The sequence below is a fragment of the Cervus elaphus genome, chromosome 22 (assembly GCF_910594005.1).
Source record: "Cervus elaphus chromosome 22, mCerEla1.1, whole genome shotgun sequence".
In the NCBI taxonomy this organism is placed as follows: Eukaryota; Metazoa; Chordata; class Mammalia; order Artiodactyla; family Cervidae; genus Cervus; species Cervus elaphus.
In genome coordinates, this window is record NC_057836.1 from 44,803,573 (window position 1) to 44,820,384 (window position 16,812).

The following is a 16,812-nucleotide window of genomic DNA, read 5'->3' on the forward strand; positions in this document are numbered from 1 at the left end:
ACACCCTGAGACTCTTTCCACCTCCAGCTGACCCCCTTAGAGAAAGAAGCCCAGTCCTGACATTCCACAACGTTCTTGACACAGTCCACTCCGTCTCAGGCTCCATGAAGGAAGACCTGTCACCCCACACACTGTGAGTCCTTTGGCAAATCACTGCCCCCCCCCCATTTCCATCTTCTCACCCCTCCAACCCTACACTCGCCAGCCTGCCTGCCTCATTCACCTTCGTGCCTTCAGCATGCGGTGCAGTCCTAGAGCAGACCAGTTCCTCAGTGCATACTGGTCATACTCTGCTGCTGAGGATCATGTCCAGGTGGCTTCTAGGATTCACTCACACTTCTAGGTTCTTCTGTCAGGGACACCTGCTGCATCCAGCCGGGTGAAATGCTTTCTGCAAAGCCCAAATCTGGAATCACCTCCTCTGAGAAGCCCTCCGTGACCTCTCCTGTAGAGTCCACTGTTTCCTGTTCTGCTCCCATGGTGTCTGGAAGAGTGGCCTAAGGCCACCCTTCAGCCATTCTTCCCATGCCCTTCCCCCTTCACCTTTTGATCAGATCCCTCTAGACTTAGCCCTGCTGGCAGGGACGGAACTAGTGCCTTTAGTCCACATGAGGAGGGCCGACCTTGGTGGTCACTGCCATTAAGTGGATGCAGAAGTTCATGGGAAGGCCTGAGAGCATGCTGCCCTTTTCTACCTCAGCTTATCTCCACCTGAAAACAGATTTTTTTTCTCTCCAAATGAAGGACTTTAATCAGAAAACCAGTGTCCTGGCGACTCAGAGAAGTCTACAATGGAGAGCTGGCCCTGCCCCCTGTTTGGTTCCTGAGCAAAGAGCCTCTGTGGATAGGGGGTTGAGTGTGTGCCAGGCATTGTGCTCGCCCCGTCCACGCCTTTCCTATTGAACTCTCACACCAGCTCTAGGAGTGTGGGCTCCGTTTCACGGATGAAGAAATGGAGAAGCAAGTTCCCACTGTCTGGAGTCCTGCAGCTGGACTGCTGGTGAACTTCTTGGGATGCCTCAGGCAGAAGTGACTGCAGTGGACCTGGATGCCCCATGGAGGCCTGCCTGCCCTTCCCTCAGGGCTGCTTCACCCCAGTTAATGTCCCTGGGCCATTAAGGTCCCTACCATCCAGGATTGTGGAGGAACAGAAGGTTATTCCATGAGGAGAGCCAACCATAGTTTGGTCTTAAAGCCAACTGTTATGTATCTGTTGTGTTTTGCAGGTAAGGGAGCTGAGAGGAGGGGAGAGGTGGGCGCTTTGTTCCAGCAACGCAGGGACATGTGTTTGGTGGGAGAGTGTCAGCAGCTCACGTCCTGCAAACATTCATTTGACACCCTGTTCCCAGGGCTCAGGGCTCAGGCCAGGACAGACGCCCCAGAGCCCAAGCACAGAGGAGTCAGGGGCTCAAGGGCAGCCGCCCCACCCACTGACCTGCGCAAGTCCGCCCCTCCCCCACAGGAGCCACCGGGACACCAGGGCGCCTTCGACCCGGAACTCGGGGTCCTCTGGGGACACCCGGCTCTGGGTGTCACCCCTACAGAAGGGACACAGGGAGGGACAGCGGGAGGCAGGGGTTTTTCCTGCAGGGAAAATCGGAGCACAGTCACCCCTCCCGCCTGCTCACTTTAAACCTCAGGCAGAAACCCAGGAAGCAGGGGGGCGGGAAAGTCACGTGGCCTCCCCGGGGGACACCTGCCTACATGAGGGCGCCCAGGCCCCGCTTCCTCAGTGCCTCCACCACAGGACCGCTGGGGGCCCTGAGCCGGTGGTGGGCGTCCCGGGACTCACTTCCCAGCCAGGTAGCCCCCGCATCAGGCCTGGAAGCCGATGATGGCGTCTGTGATCTTCAGGTCCCGCTCCTCACCCAGGTGGCCCAGCATGACTGCCCAAAGAAGACCTTGCTCTGGCCCATGCGGTACAGATTGCTCTCAAGCTCCAGGGCCTTGATCTAGAAGAGGAGAGCTGGCCGCTGACCACATGCCACCCCAGCCACCACGGAGTCCTGGAGAAAGGCCAAGGCCCTGGATCGGGGTTATGCTCTGCGGACGGACTTCTCCTGGTGCAGGGAAAGAGGGGTGGAGGGACACCAGGAAGGGGGCAGGAGGGGGCCAGCACGGGCCAGATAAGGAGTCAGACTTGCAAAGAAACACAGAACCTTGGCCCTGAAGGGATCTTACCTGCTGGCATCTCTGTCCCCATGCATTTCTAACAAAGGTGGCGGTGGACCTGGGGATTCCGGTACATTACTGTAGGTAATTAGAGAAAGTGTGTTTCTTTAAACAGGTAGTTTAAAATCAAGAGGGGCTTCGACATAGTTTAAAATCAAGAGGGGCTTCAACATACTTGGGAACGTAACGAGCGAAGCAGGGGAAGTCAAGAAAGTGGGGCCAGGTGCAGGATGGCACACAAGGGCCACTAGTGGCTTGGGAGCACCGCTGTGACAGGACGAGTCTCTCATCAACAACTGTCATTGATGAGGAGGATGGGCCCAGACTGGGTGTAACCCAGCAACCGAGTGTAACCAGTTGTTAGACACTCTGTGCAAGCAACACAGTTTGCCGAGAAGAATCAGCTTTCGTCTAAGCCAGGACCTCCACAGGCTCAGGACACTCCTGTTCAATTAGGTCCAAGCCCTGGGATCCAGCCACTGGCGGCTGGGTGCCAGGTGGTGCGAAGTCAGCTCTGCCACTTGCTGCCCATAACTTTGGCAGTAATAAAGCCAACAATGCCTACAGGTGTGGCCCTCACCCAGCGGGCTGTGCCACACTCCCTACAATTCCCCAACCCTCACCTGCAGATATACAGAGATGTCTGGAAAAGGCAGCCCCAGAGGCTTGGGAGGAGGGAAGGGGCTCGAGAGAGAGAAGCTCATATCAAAGATCTTGAAGCCAGTGATGTCCAGGATCCCGATGAACAAGACGTCCTGCCTCTTGGTCTTGACTAGAGCCTTGCTGATGCGCAGGACCAGCCAGTGGAACATGCGCTGATAGGTGGCCTTGGCCAAGGCCTTGGTGGCAAAATCAGCCTGCAGGGACACCCAGGGTGGGTGGCCGTGGGGGGCGGATGTGTCAAACACAGGGAGCCTTGAAGTGCTCATTCCCTTTACCCCAACAATGTCATCTGCAGGGCCCAGCCCCAGAAAAACAGCCTCAAAGATGAGGAGAAAACTTCATACACAAATATGTTCACTGCAGTGTTATTTAAAATGAAGGAAGTTGCAAGAGCCTAAATTCCAATAATATAGGCAGAGCTAACTTACACACTTTCAAAGTGTTAGTCATTCAGTTGTGTTCAAGTCTCTGTGAAGCCACGGACTATAGCTGGCCAGACTCCTCTGTCCATGAAGTTCTCCAGGCAAGAATACTGGAGTGGGTTGCCATTCCCTTCTCCAGGAAGTCTTCCCGACCGAAGGATATGAACTTGGGTCTCCTGCATTGTGGGCAGATTCTTTAGGGTCTGGCCACCAGGCAAAGACCTTTTTAACATATAGGGATAAACTAAAGTATGTACAGAAGAAATGACAAGATGTTTGAGGTTTGCTTCTAAAAACATAGCTGTACTGTAGGGAGATGTCCAATAATCTTACTGGGAAATTATTTTACTTCTCTAGGTTTTACCCCATTTCCTGAATCTGAACTGTTAGTTGTAGTGCTTTCATAATGAAATATACAGCTTCTTTAATTATCAGGTTAAAGAATGGTTGGTCATAACATGTCTGCTGTCTCTCAAAAACACTGTCACTGTCTTTGGAGGGAGGGCTCTGCCCAGAGTCAGCTGTCATCAGCGGTATGAGGTCCAGAACAGCACCCTTTGCAAAAGAACAAGTTAATGTGAACTTCAAGGCGTTTTTGAGAGATTGGCGCAGGATCTTAAAGATGCCCAGACCAAGGCATGAGAGAAACATGAAACTGTCAGCAGAGGCTCTGCCCGAAGGCGCGCAGGCCCTGGGTGGCGGGCACACGTGTGCAGCACACCTCCCTGCCCGTCTCTCCCCACGTGGGACAGGACAGCAGGTGCGGACAGACAGCTGCATGGGCTGGGCTCCCAGGGGGGTGGGTGCACTGCCCTGGGCCCAGGATGAGCTGTGCTACAGAAACACCACTTGCTTGATTCACTTCCTCCTGGAACAGAACACCCTGCATTCTCCTGACCAATCAACCCAACATGGATCAGGGAGGAGGCTCAAGGCACCCAGAGGGCACCCCCAGAATGGCCCTTCCAAGGCAGGGTCCTCAGCCACTCTTCTGGTCTCTGGGCCCGGCTTCCTCCTGTTCTCCGTGGGGGTGATACCACCTGCTCTCAGAGGGGCAGTGAGGTCCTGATGGAGACCCAGGTGACTGTGCTGACAGCGATGGCCCAGCCCAGGATCCGCGGGTGTGAATTTCCCTGCAGCAAAGAGGAACAGGGAGTGGGATCCCAGTGAAGACTGGTGTCAGGGGAGCAATGTTCCTGGAGGCCGGGGTTTCTATTGCACCTCCTTGTTGTCTACACATATATAACATACATGCAGAATACTGAGAAAGGGGCCCAATGGATCAGGAGAAGCACTAGCATCACGCTGGGATCCTTCACCCCTGACATCACTGCAAGATGCAGCAGGTGGCTATGATTCATGTTTGTCTCCAGCTGGGGAAGTGTGCGGGGCACTTACTGTCGTGTGTGGGGTGATTGGACCCAGAACAGTGTGAGGAGAGTCATATCCATTGGTCTGAGAAAAAGGCATGTGTGCATCCAGGAAGCACTAAATCTGGAGCCTCTCTACCTGAGAATTTCCCCCAGGGTTCAGGTCCCTGTTACTCATTCATCTTTCTCATCTTTCACCCTGGACTATTAGTCCAAGGATACAGTCCCCAGGCCCAAGTTATTCTGTCTCCTGGGAACTTGATTACACTTGAAACACTGAGATTCCAGGTGTTTGGCCCTAAGCCCCTGCTCACGGGACCTCAGGGGCCAGACTGTGGGATCCTGGAGGGGGACCTGTCCTGCTTCCTGTCCTCCCTGAGCTGTGCACGTTGGGGACGTCTTTCTGTTCTCTGACCTGGGCTTCTTCCCTCCCAGTGCATGCTCTTCTGTGCTCACTTAGCCAGACTCAGTCTCTGTGCTCAGAACCACAGGGCTCTCACCTGACACGCGTCACCGTGGAGTTGCATCAGCCGCACAGTGAGCTCAATGGGGTCCAGCTCTAGGGTCTCCGGGGCAATGGGCATGGACACTGATGGTTCTGTACCTGGTGCCTGAAACCTGCCCAGAGAAGTCTGTGCAGGATGGGAATTCTCCAGGAACTGAGGAAGAACTGATGAAGGAATGAACTCACATGTCTGAGGGTCAGGCAGGCGATGGCCATGACTGCTGACGTCTTCAGGAAGGAATGAGAGGACCGGTTGGAGCCTCAGGAAAACAGGGCTGAGAGGGAGTCAGAGGCACTGAGGAAAGTCTTCCGAGGGAGGTTTGGACAGAAGTGTGGAGAAGGCTCTGCAGCACGTGGGGAGGGACTTAGGAGATCTCCTGGGTTCATTTCCAGGTCCCGGGTCTCTGGCTTCCTGTCCTGGGCTCCAGGTGTGGGAGACTGTTAAGTGCTCACATGCTCCACACATGGAAACATGGAGAGTCAGTGCCTCATGGAGCAGACCCGTGGGGTGAGAGCAACACCCAGATGCTGCCCTCTTCTCCCTGGAGAGGAGGAGCCTGAGGCATCCCATGAAGTCTCCTCAGAAGGTCCTGGCAGGTGCAACCCCCAATGGGTGACCAGGTCAGAACATGGCCTTGGATGGACTTTCCCTCCTTCCTGTTCGTTTCTCCCAGCCCCTCAGTCCCGCTCCTGGGGATGGAGTGAGCCTTGTGGCCAGCTCTGCCCTTGGGGGACTACAGGGTCCAGCAGGCTAGGCTGCAGGGAAGCTTTGAGCAGATCTGCTCAGAGTCATGGGCCACCATGGAGGAGGGGAAGCACTTAGGGCTAAGATCAATATTCTTAAGACTCATTCTCACCCCATGTGGGGAATAGACAGGTGAGGCAGGGCAGTGCCCCGAGGTAAAACAGGAAGACAGTTCTGGAAGGTCCTGCAGGAGTCCTGTGGAAACGTGAAGGCAGCCTGGGTTAGGCATGTGCTGTCACTCTGCCCCTCTGTTTACGGCTGACCCCCGCCTCACACCTGCACACAGGCCGTCTGCTCTCAGTCACCCTTGGGGGCTCTGTGTCCATCCTGGTCCCCGGGGCTGGAGGAGGAGCATCCCCGTGCTCAGCCCAAGTCAGATGACAGGGGCTTCCCCTGGGCATCCCACGGGGCCTGCGGGGCTCCAGGGTCTGAGGGAAATGACTGAATGGGAGCCCAGTGGGCAGGCAGGAGGAGCCATGGAGGACGTGCTCCCTGAGACCCTGGGAGACAGGCTTAGGGGGAAGGAGCTCAAGCATCTGGAGCCCAGCTGAACTCATCAATCAATGCAAGGAAGCCTCAGTGAATCAGCTCATAGTTACTGAACTAAAGCCTGTAGAACACAATGTGGAGAGAGGCAGATGGTCCTAGAATAACTTGTTCAGCTTCATCCCCAACTGAGGAGGAAATTGAGGGTCAGAGAGGCCTTGTCTCTTGGCCCCAGGCTGGTTGATCTCCTTGACACACTGCATAGTTCCTTGACCTGTTGGTGCATTCTGCTTTCATCTTTCTATTTTTCCCCAATCAATCTCTGTTCCTACACAACACTGGGAATTCCATGGGAACTTCACTGGTCTCAGTGCACCTGAACTCAAAGGGCACCTGGATACTTGTCAGATGCTCCATCCACTGTGTTGTCATCACTGCCGCTGCCACCACCATCATCACCACCATTGTCATCAAGAAGTCACTGCCTGAAGTGCGATGTAGACCATTCTTCAAAGAAGATATACAGATGGCTAGCCAGCATATGTAAAGAGGCTGAACACTGCTAATTATTCAGTTCAGTTCAGTTCAGTTCAGTCACTCAGTGTTGTCCAACATTCGCGACCCCATGGACCACAGCACACCAGGCCTCCCTGTCCATCACCAACTCCCGGAGTCTACTCAAAGTCATCTCCATTGAGTCAGTGATGCCATCCAACCATTTCATCCTGTGTGTATGCTAATCAAAACTACCATAAGGGATCACCCCCTTACCAATCAGATGGGCCATCAAGTAAAAGTCTACAGGCAATCAATATTGGAGATGATGTGGAGAAAAGGCAAGCCTCCTACACAGTTGCTGGGAATGTAAAAGTTGGTGTGGCTGTTATGGAAAATGGTAAAGAAGTTCCTTAAAAAATAAAAATAGAGCTATCATGTGACCCAGGGCACTTCAGGGCATATATTTCGAAAAGAAAAAGTTCCAATTTGAAAAGATACATGCACCCCATGTTCATAGCAGTACTATTTACAATAGCCAAAACATGGAAGTAACTTAAATGTCTGTTAACAGATGAAGGGATAAAGACAATGTGGTACATACAAACAATGGAATATTACTCAGCCATAAAAAGCATGAAATAATGCCTTTTGTAGTAACATGTATGGATCTAGAGATGATCATACTAAGTGAAGTAAGTCAGGCAGAAAAGACAGACATATAATATCACTTATATGGAGAATCTAAGAAATAGTCCAGGTGTTCCCTGGTGGTTAGAATTTGGTGGTTTTGCTGCTATGGCCACGGTTATCCCACATCAGGGATCTGAGATCCCACAAACTGCCTGGCATGGCCAAAAAAAGAGAGTACAAATGAACTTATGAACAAACCAAAACAGACTCATAGTCATAGAAAACATAACTTGTTGTTACAAAAGAGAGAGAGGGGTAAACTAAGAGCGTGGGATTAACAGATGCACACTACCATACATAAAACAGATTAAAATAACAAGGACTTTATAGCACAGGGAATAGTATTCAGTATCTTATAATAATCTGTAATGAAAAAATTTAAAAGAATAGAGATATATACATGGATTACGTATAATTGAATCACTTCGATGTACACCTGAACTAACAAAATATTGTAAATCAACGCTACTTCAATTAAAGAAACAAGCAGACAAAAGAAGTCACAGCCTAATTGAGATAAAATGCTGGAATCAAAGCTGAGTTGTTGGAGAAGTAGGGCTAGAGACCAAAACCAGGAGGAGACTCTTCTTGCTGGGGCGTCAAACCCTGGGAAGGGCAATAGAGCAGCCCCTGTTACTTCTCCTGGATCCCAACAATCCTACCTCTCTATCTCCCACTTTCAACCCTTCTGTATTTCTGGTCTCTTGTTGCTAGTTCCCCTGCCTCTCCTTTTATTCTGCCCCCAGTGACTTCTTTAGTTCAAAGTAAGTGGTTTATGATGGGAAGGGAGTTGGGGGAGAATGGATACATGTATGTGTATGGCTGTGTCTCTTCACTGTTCACCTTAAACTATCACACCACTGTTAATCGACTGTTCCTCAAAACAAAACAAAAAGTTCATAGTATGAAAAAAATAAGAGGTTTCTCCCTCGGCCCCCTCCAATTCTCTAGTCCCCCTTCCTCCCTTAATCCAGGCTCCTTCTCTTTCCCCATCTATCACCTACATTCACCACTTCCCTCCCGTGCTCAGCTGCAGAAATGCCAGTTTCCTAACCCTCAGCTCCAACAATTTTGTCTCACTCTCCTTTTTCCCCTAACAAGGTGCCTCTGCACCTTGACCCTGAATGTGTCCCTGGACCCTCACTGCTCTGGGGGTGGTGGAGTTGGGTCCTCTTGCAGATGCTTATAGATCTGGGTTAGCTCCTCCAGCTTCCTTTCCAGCTCCCTGGCCTGCTGCCGCAGGTTTTCAGCTGATGCTGTCTTTGCACCATTATGCAGGTGCATTGACTCCTTCACCAGGAAGCCCACATCCACCAGGAGGAAGACACCTGCAGTGGCCGCACCCACAATTCGGCTCCTTTGGTAACTGCCGAAGCCGTGCCTTTGAATGTTGCCTCTACCTGCTGGATGGCTGGGGCTGAGATTCTCCCAGGGCTCACGAGGATATTTGCATTGGCTGCAGAGTCAGGGTTGGCTTCACCTGTCTCCATGGCGTGGATATTTCTTTCAAGGTGTTTCTCGGCTTTTGCCAATTTCTCTGTTGTGACAACAATGTGGGGGTTGCTCTTGAGTACCTCTAGGAGCACCTTCCATTTCTTGACAGCAATTGACATCAATTGACTGGCTTTGTTTCCTGCTAATGACCTACTTACATGTTCCACGATGCTGGTGGACACAGCAGTCATAGCACTCGCTGCTCCCAGCCCTATCCCAGTGGCTAAGAGCGCCACACTGGCCCCGGCTGTCACGGGTGCCAGAGCCAGGCCAAGGATGGTCAGGGCGCCAGATAAAGCACCAGTGCGGTGGGTCACCACATTGGAGATGGTACAGTCCCTGTGGACTTTGTTTACATTGTTTGCAAGCTCCTGGAGCTTGCTTACGAGCTCCACCAGCTGCTGCGTCACCCGAGGAAACTTCTTCAGAAACCTCTCCCTATCCAGCTGCTCTTTTGGGAGCATTTCTTGGTCCTTCCCAGCCAAGTCTCTTTTCAATTCATTCAGATATCCATGTAGTGCATTCATGTCTTCCCTGTAACCGTGAAGGTCAAAGGGTTAGAAAGGCAGTTTGCTTGTCTGTAAAATAGATTCAAAAATGTCTATTCTGCATACATACAGAGATAGTACTATAAATCGATTAGAAGAGAAATTTACAAAAGTAAAATTTCCTCTTTCAACATTAAACACAGGTTTTATACCTTGTAGATGCTCCATAAACTTCTTCAATCCTCTAACAGATAAACAAAAGTCACCTTAGGATACTTGTAACTTAAGAGAGATATTGGATGGAATTCCCCGGTGGTCCAGAGGTTATGACCCTGCACTCTCACTGCCTCGGGCATGACTGAGTCCCTGGTCAGGGAACAAGGACCCCACAAGCCATGTGGCTCAGCCAAAGGAAAAAAAACAGAACGCATTTTGTAGAGATGTCTCAGAGACAGGGCAACACCAGCATTTCGAAAGAGTTGGTGAGCGGGAACTCCACAGAGAAATGAAGAGAAGTGGTGTTAAAGCAGAAAACTTGCATTCAAGGGCCTCAGTGTGTGGTGAGGAGTCAACCTGATCTTTGCTCTTGGCTACTGGGAAGTGGTCCCTAAGCCCCTAGAATATTCTGGCTGGTACCAGTGTCCTTGTCTGCCTGGGCCTTTTGGCCACTGTTCAGTAGGACAAGGAGACATGTGATGGGGCCTCTGGAGGAGGTGGACTCTAGGACATTCATATGACCTCTGGGAGGGGCTGGAGACCACAAGTCAGGGTAATTTGTCTTTAAACGGGTGAGTGTCCCTGGCAGGCAGTGTTCCCTGTGCCCTGCCACTCACCGACCTCCAGAATAGTAACGCATCCTGAGGACAACAGAAGCTCTGGGTGTGAAATCCGCCCAGACTTTGCCCTGTGGCTGATGGAAACCCATAGGCTTCCTGCAATACACTGGGATCATGATGGCTTTCAGTGAGTCCTGTCTGTTCTACAGGGAATTTTCAAACCTGAGGGGGTTTTGGGGATCCCCTAAATATGCCATTGGTTCAAATGAAAGCATAGTCCTGGGCACTGTGCCCTCACCCTTTGCAGATTGGCTGTCTCTATGACTTAGAATTTGTAGGAGAAAAAAAAAAAAAAAAAAAAGCCCAAGGTCAGAACTACAAGGCACCTTAACCGTCTTTAAGTCTGCCATCTGCTGTCTTCTAAGGCTTGTGTCCTTGGCCTTCCCAGCAGAAGGTCCCTGAGTCCATCCATTGCCCCAGCTGCCTGGATATCAGGAGATGTGTTGCTGGTTCCTCTTGGACTCTCCAGCCCACCTAACTGACTCCTGACCCAGCACTCAGCACCCCTGACCTCTCAGGTGTCACATGTTAATTTGTGACAATTCATGAGCCAGGACCCCAAGGTCATGTGCAACTTTATGGAACTTCTAAAGATTCAAGAGGCTTGAGGAAACATCTATCTGAACAGCTGAGCCAGAAGAGACTGGCACTTGCACAGCTGGTGGAGGAAGTGTTTCCTCTTAGGTGGGGATGCACAAGGCTCCTCAGAATCCCTCAGATGACACACAATCACAGCCACTCACTGTGACCCTGGAGGGCTCACTGAGCCACATGACCTGCCCACTGACAGGGGAAGTCCACGTAGATTAGAAGAGGGTCCCAGATGGAGGGAGAGCCCAGGTCCCAGGCAGGGTGTGAAGTCACAGTCACCCAGGGCCCTCTAGCCCAGCATGAGGGGATCCTGTCAGGGAGGGAAGAAATGTCCCCGCTCCCACTCCCGGAACCTCTGTTAGAGTCACATTCCCTTCAGTTCTGTGTCCTCGGGGCTCACTCTCCTCACTCTAGTCCTGGTCCTGCTTCGCAAGGCTGCCTAATAGTCCTCCAACCTGGACCTTCTGCTCCACCCTGACCCCTGGGTCTGACCCTGGTCCAGGCCTCCCTGGACCTTTGGATGAGATGACTGCACTTGGTTCCCCACCTCTGACCCTGCAGTTCACTCTGAGGCCATCAGCATAGTCCATCAGATTGAATTACTATTCCCACTGGACATGTTTAAATCTGAAACTCTAACACATAAGCCCAGAACCCAGGAGGTGGGCACGGCTAGATCCAGGATCCCATCAGCTCCACCCAGTTCCTCTCCAGCCTCTCTGCTTTGTGGGCCAGCAGGATCCTGCAGGGTTGGTACAGTTCCTAAGATGGGGACTAGAAAGGCTTTATCTAGGTAGAAGCCTGAGTAATACAAATGATGGCGTCAGGATTTTCTGACTTGCCCCAAAGGAAATTCTGCTTGGTTCTCATCACCAGAAAGAAAACTCTTCCCAACAAGCTTTTTAAATGTTAATATTGATTGAATACCTACTCTGTATCAGTCATTATGGGAAGATCGTTGCATGCAAGAGCTCAGTATCCTCACAATAAAACAGAACAGATGATGAAGCAAAGGCAGAGAATAGCTCAGTAACTAGTCCAAGGTCACATAACCTGCCCCTTCCTTACAGGTTTCATCTTTTCTCAACCTGAGTTTGTTCAATGCCAGCAAATGACATGGAGGAAACGTTCCTCATGAGATACTGAGAAGGAACATCCTCAACCCCCACCATAGGGTCCTGCTTGGAGGAGGTGTGCCTGCTAGGAGAAATCTAGTCTGGTGCCACGGGGTGTGGGTGACCTTCCTGACACACCAATCCACCTGTAGAGGTTACCTGGACAAACCAGCCTTCGCCTCAATTTTCCTCAGGAATTCAGTCAGCAAGAGAAGCACTTCCTCCCTGCTCAGTATGTCCCAGAGACACTCAGCGGCTTCCTCAAAGAAGATCTCAATATCTAGATGAAAGGAAAGGGAATAAGGTTAGAAGAATTTGTGAAGAGAAAAAGGGAAAGTGTTAGTTGCTCAGGCCTATTTGACTCTTTGTGACCCTGTGGACTGTAGCTCGCCAGGCTCCTCTGTCCATGGGGTTCTCCAGGCAAGAACACTGGAGTGAGTAGCCACTCCCTCTTCCAGGGGATGTTCCCAACCTAGGGATAAAATCCAGATCTCCCACATTGCTGGAAGATTCTTTACTGTCTGAGTCACTGGGAAAGCACAGAAGATTTTGTGGTGGATCATAAATGGTATTGGCTAGCTTTTTTTTTTTTTTTTAACCCTGTGTAACCTGGGGGAGGGCTCACAGATTTTGACAGTCCACTCTAGAACAGGTATCTAGATCACCATGGCAACAGGAGTTGAAAAGAGCTATTTGAGTTTTTGAGTTTGGTGGACCCAAAGTGCTGAAGCTCCAGTTGGATGTTGCTGTACCAATTCTGGAAGACCACCAGGTTCTAACAAAGTCCAAGCATGTGGTGTAAACCCAGTGGACGTATATATTCACTCTGGCACTCACAGTATAAAACCACTTCTACCTTATGCTCCTAGCTGAGATGTGGCTGGGATAGTAGAAGCTGCTGGAGAGAATGTATCTGCTTTCAAGAAAGGTGAATTTCACTACCAGATCGATCTCTGGGGGCTACACCGAGTTTTCTCTGGAAGCCCATTACATTGTTTACACACTTCCCCAAAAACGACTTTAAACAAGGAGCTGCCATCAGCATCTCATGTTTTACTGCTTATCGAGTCTGCTCCACAGTGCCCGTGTGAAAGCTGGAGAAAGTGTTGTGGGGCTAGTGGAGGAGCTGGAAGAGCAGCAGGCCAAATGGTTAGAGCTTATGGCTTAAAGATTCTGGGCACAGCTACTACTGAGGAAGGACAAAAGATTGTTTTGCAAAATGGAGCTGACGAAGTGTTTAATCACAAAGATGCTAATTATGTTGATAAAACTAAGAAATCTGTTGGTGAAAAAAGAGTTGATGTGATTATTGAAATGTTTGCTAATGTCAAACTTAGCGAAGATTTAATATTTTTGTCACAGGGAGGACGAGTAATAGTTTTTGGCCGCAGAGGTCCTATTGAAATAAACCCACAGGATCCATGACAAAGGAATCTAGCATAAAAGGAGTAGCTCTCCCTTCATCCTCAAAGGAAGAATTTCAGCAGTTTGCAGCAGCCCTCCAAGCTGGAATGAATTGGTTAGTTGAGACCAGTAATAGGTCCCCGGTATTCACTGGAGAAGGCAGCCCAGGCTCATGAAGATATCATTCAAAGCAGTGGGGCTACAGGAAAAATGATTCTTCTCTTAAAATCATAAATCCTTCCATTGATTTCCTGTGTAATTAAAAGGTTTCTTACCTTAGTTTTATGTAGACTGCATTTGCTCTGCTTAGCAATCATTTGATTCAGTGAGTTTCTTCTATTTAAAAAAATATTTATCTTTGGATTCATAGGCATTGGAGTGCAGTTTATTTTATAGCTGGGAATATTCTTTATGCCTTCTGCCTCTCATCAAGGAATAGTGGGAAATAGGACGTTAATGGTCACTTGGCTTTGGAGGACATTGTAGAAATTCCTAACCAATGCTTATCATTAATGCCATACCTTTGACTAAACCATGCTAACTCAAAATAGGACTGCTTGATTCCCAAGGCTAGTTCTCTTTACAAAGGTTCTTTAGTCTCTGATTAACCCAGAACTATACTGGACTCTCACGATTCTCTGAACTAAATGAGACCCCTTTTCTAAACTAATCTCATCTAGATCTACTGGTGTCTCAGAAGAGAAAGATAAACCATGTCCAGAGAAATCTGTTAGTTTTCCAATATTCCCCAATATTTTATGCTATTCACTAGGTAAATCATTGACTAACAATGACCCGTGTGCTCTCTGAGGACATCAGCCTTAACTCTGGTATAATATGATACTAGGTGCATAGTTGGGCTTCCCAGGTGGCACTAGTGGTACAGAATCTGCCTGCCAGTGCAGGAGATGTAGGAGATGTTGGTTTGATCCCTGGGTCAGGAAGATCCCCTGGAGAAGGGCATGGCAACCCACTCCAGTATTCATGCCTGGAGAATCCCATGGACAGAGGAGCTTGGCGAGCTACATACAGTATCTAAGGTTGCAAAGAGTCATACATGATGAAGTGATTTAGCACATCAAGTGCATAGTTTCCAAATATATATGTATTGATTGGTTCAACTTGTTTCTGGACACATGAAGGCTTTTAAGTCACAAATGGTGGTTCAAGCTCCTCCAAGTACCACAGCCTTCTCCAACTATTACTTGGGGCCTCCTGGATCAAAGATCGTCAATATGAGGGTAAGCAGAGCATGCTGCCTCAACAATTTAGGGTCTTTGTCCTTGGCCAGCTGGAAGCAGTCTGAACAGAATTTCCACTCCTTTTCCCTAGTAGCCATATTCTCCTAAATGAAAATGGGGGAAATAAAGGATAACAGACAGGGAGGAAGGACAGGGGTCCCCAAGTGGCAGGAGGAAATAAACTGCTAGTGGCAGACATTTTTTCCCCCTTATCTCCATGAGATTAAAAGGTTCCTTGTAATCCCGTGTTGCCATGATGACACCTGGTGCCCCCTGAACTTAACTTTTTCTCAAACCTTGAGCTAACCAATGTATATTTCTCATGGAAATGTTTTTCTTAAGCTGTATTAATGAAACTATTCATTTGCTTGGAAATCTGCCTTTCTTCAAGATTCATGTCAATTGTTTTATAGCCACAGGTGAGTCCCCTTGTGCCATTCTATCTCAAAATGCATGTTGTGGGAGAGGAGCCTGGTACAACACTCTCTGTCTGACGCATTTCTTTAATCCAATTAGCAGCTTGCTATCAGGTATAAAACCACTAGACCATTCAGGTATGACCTAAATCAAATCCCTTATGACTACACAGTGGAAGTGAGAAATAGATTTAAGGGACAAGATCTGATAAACAGAGTGCCTGATGAACTATGGACAGAGGTTCGTGACATTGTTCAGGAGACAGGGTCAAGACCATCCCCATGGAAAAGAACTGCAAAAAAGGCAAAATGGTTGTCTGAGGAGGCCTTACAAATAGCTGTGAAGAGAAGCGAAAAGCAAAGGAGAAAAGGAAAGATATTCTCATTTGAATGCAGAGTTCCAAAGAATAGAAAGGAGAGATAAGAAAGCCTTCCTCAGTGATCAATGCAAAGAAATAGAGGAAAACAACAGAATGGAAAAGACTAGAGATCTCTTCAAGAAAATTAGATACCAAGGGAACATTTCATGCAAAGATGGATTCGATAAAGGATAGAAATGGTATGGACCTAACAAAAGCAGAAGATATTAAGAAGAGGTGGCAAGAATACACAGAAGAACTGTACAAAAAAGACCTCATGATCCAGATAATCATGACGTTGTGATCACTCACCTAGAGTCAGACATCCTGGAATGTGAAGTCAAGTGGTCCTTAGAAAGCATCACTATGAACAAAGCTAGTGGAGGTGATGGAATTCCAGTTGAGCTATTTCAAATCCTGAAAGATGATGCTGTGAAAGTGCTGCACGCAACGTGCCAGCAAATTTGGAAAACTCAACAGTGGCCACAGGACTGGAAGAGGTGAGTTTTCATTCCAATCCCAAACAAAGGCAATGACAAAGAATGCTCAAACTACAGCACAGTTGTACTCATCTCACACGCTAATAAGCTAATGCTCAAAATTCTCCAACCTAGGTTTCAGCAATACATGAACCATGAACTGCCAGATGTTGAACCTGGTTTTAGAAAAGGCAGAGGAACCAGAGATCAAATTGCCAACAACTGCTGGATCATTGAAAAAGCAAGAGAGTTCCAGGAAAACATCTATTTCTGCTGTATTGACTATGCCAAAGCCTTTGACTGTGTGCATGACAATAAACTGTAGAAAATTCTGAAGGAGATGGGCATACCAGACCACCTGACCTCTCTCTTGAGAAACCTATATGCAAGTCAGGAAGCAACAGTTAGAACTGGACATGGAACAACAGACTGGTTCCAAATAGGAAAAGGAGTAGGTCAAGGCTGTATATTGTCACACTGCTTATTTAACTTATATGCAGAGTACCTCATAAGAAACGCTGGGCTGGATGAAGCACAAGCTGGAATCAAGATTGCCGAGACAAATATCAATAACCTCAGATATGCAGATGGCACCACCCTTATGGCAGAGAGTGAAGAGAAATAAAAAGCCTCTTGATGAAAGTGAAAGAGGAGAGTGAAAAAATTGGCTTAAAACTCAACATTCAGAAAACTAAGATCATGGCATCTGGTCCCATCACTTCATGGCAAATAGATGTGGAAACAGTGGAAACAGTGTCAGACTTTATTTTTTTGGCTCCAATCACTGCATATGGTGACTGCAGCCATGAAATTAAAAGACGCTTATTCCTTGGAAGGA

The 16,812-nt window shown here is 48.9% G+C and overlaps 1 protein-coding gene and 2 pseudogenes across 1 annotated transcript in view; 2 read left to right on the forward strand and 1 right to left on the reverse strand.

Annotated features, from left to right (window-relative positions):
- LOC122680078 (apolipoprotein L3-like) overlaps window positions 1-16,812 on the forward strand; it is a 411,694-nt gene that overhangs the window by 251,330 nt on the left and 143,552 nt on the right. The window lies entirely within an intron of this gene.
- LOC122679982 lies at window positions 8,074-13,063 on the reverse strand (annotated as a pseudogene).
- LOC122679983 lies at window positions 13,124-13,713 on the forward strand (annotated as a pseudogene).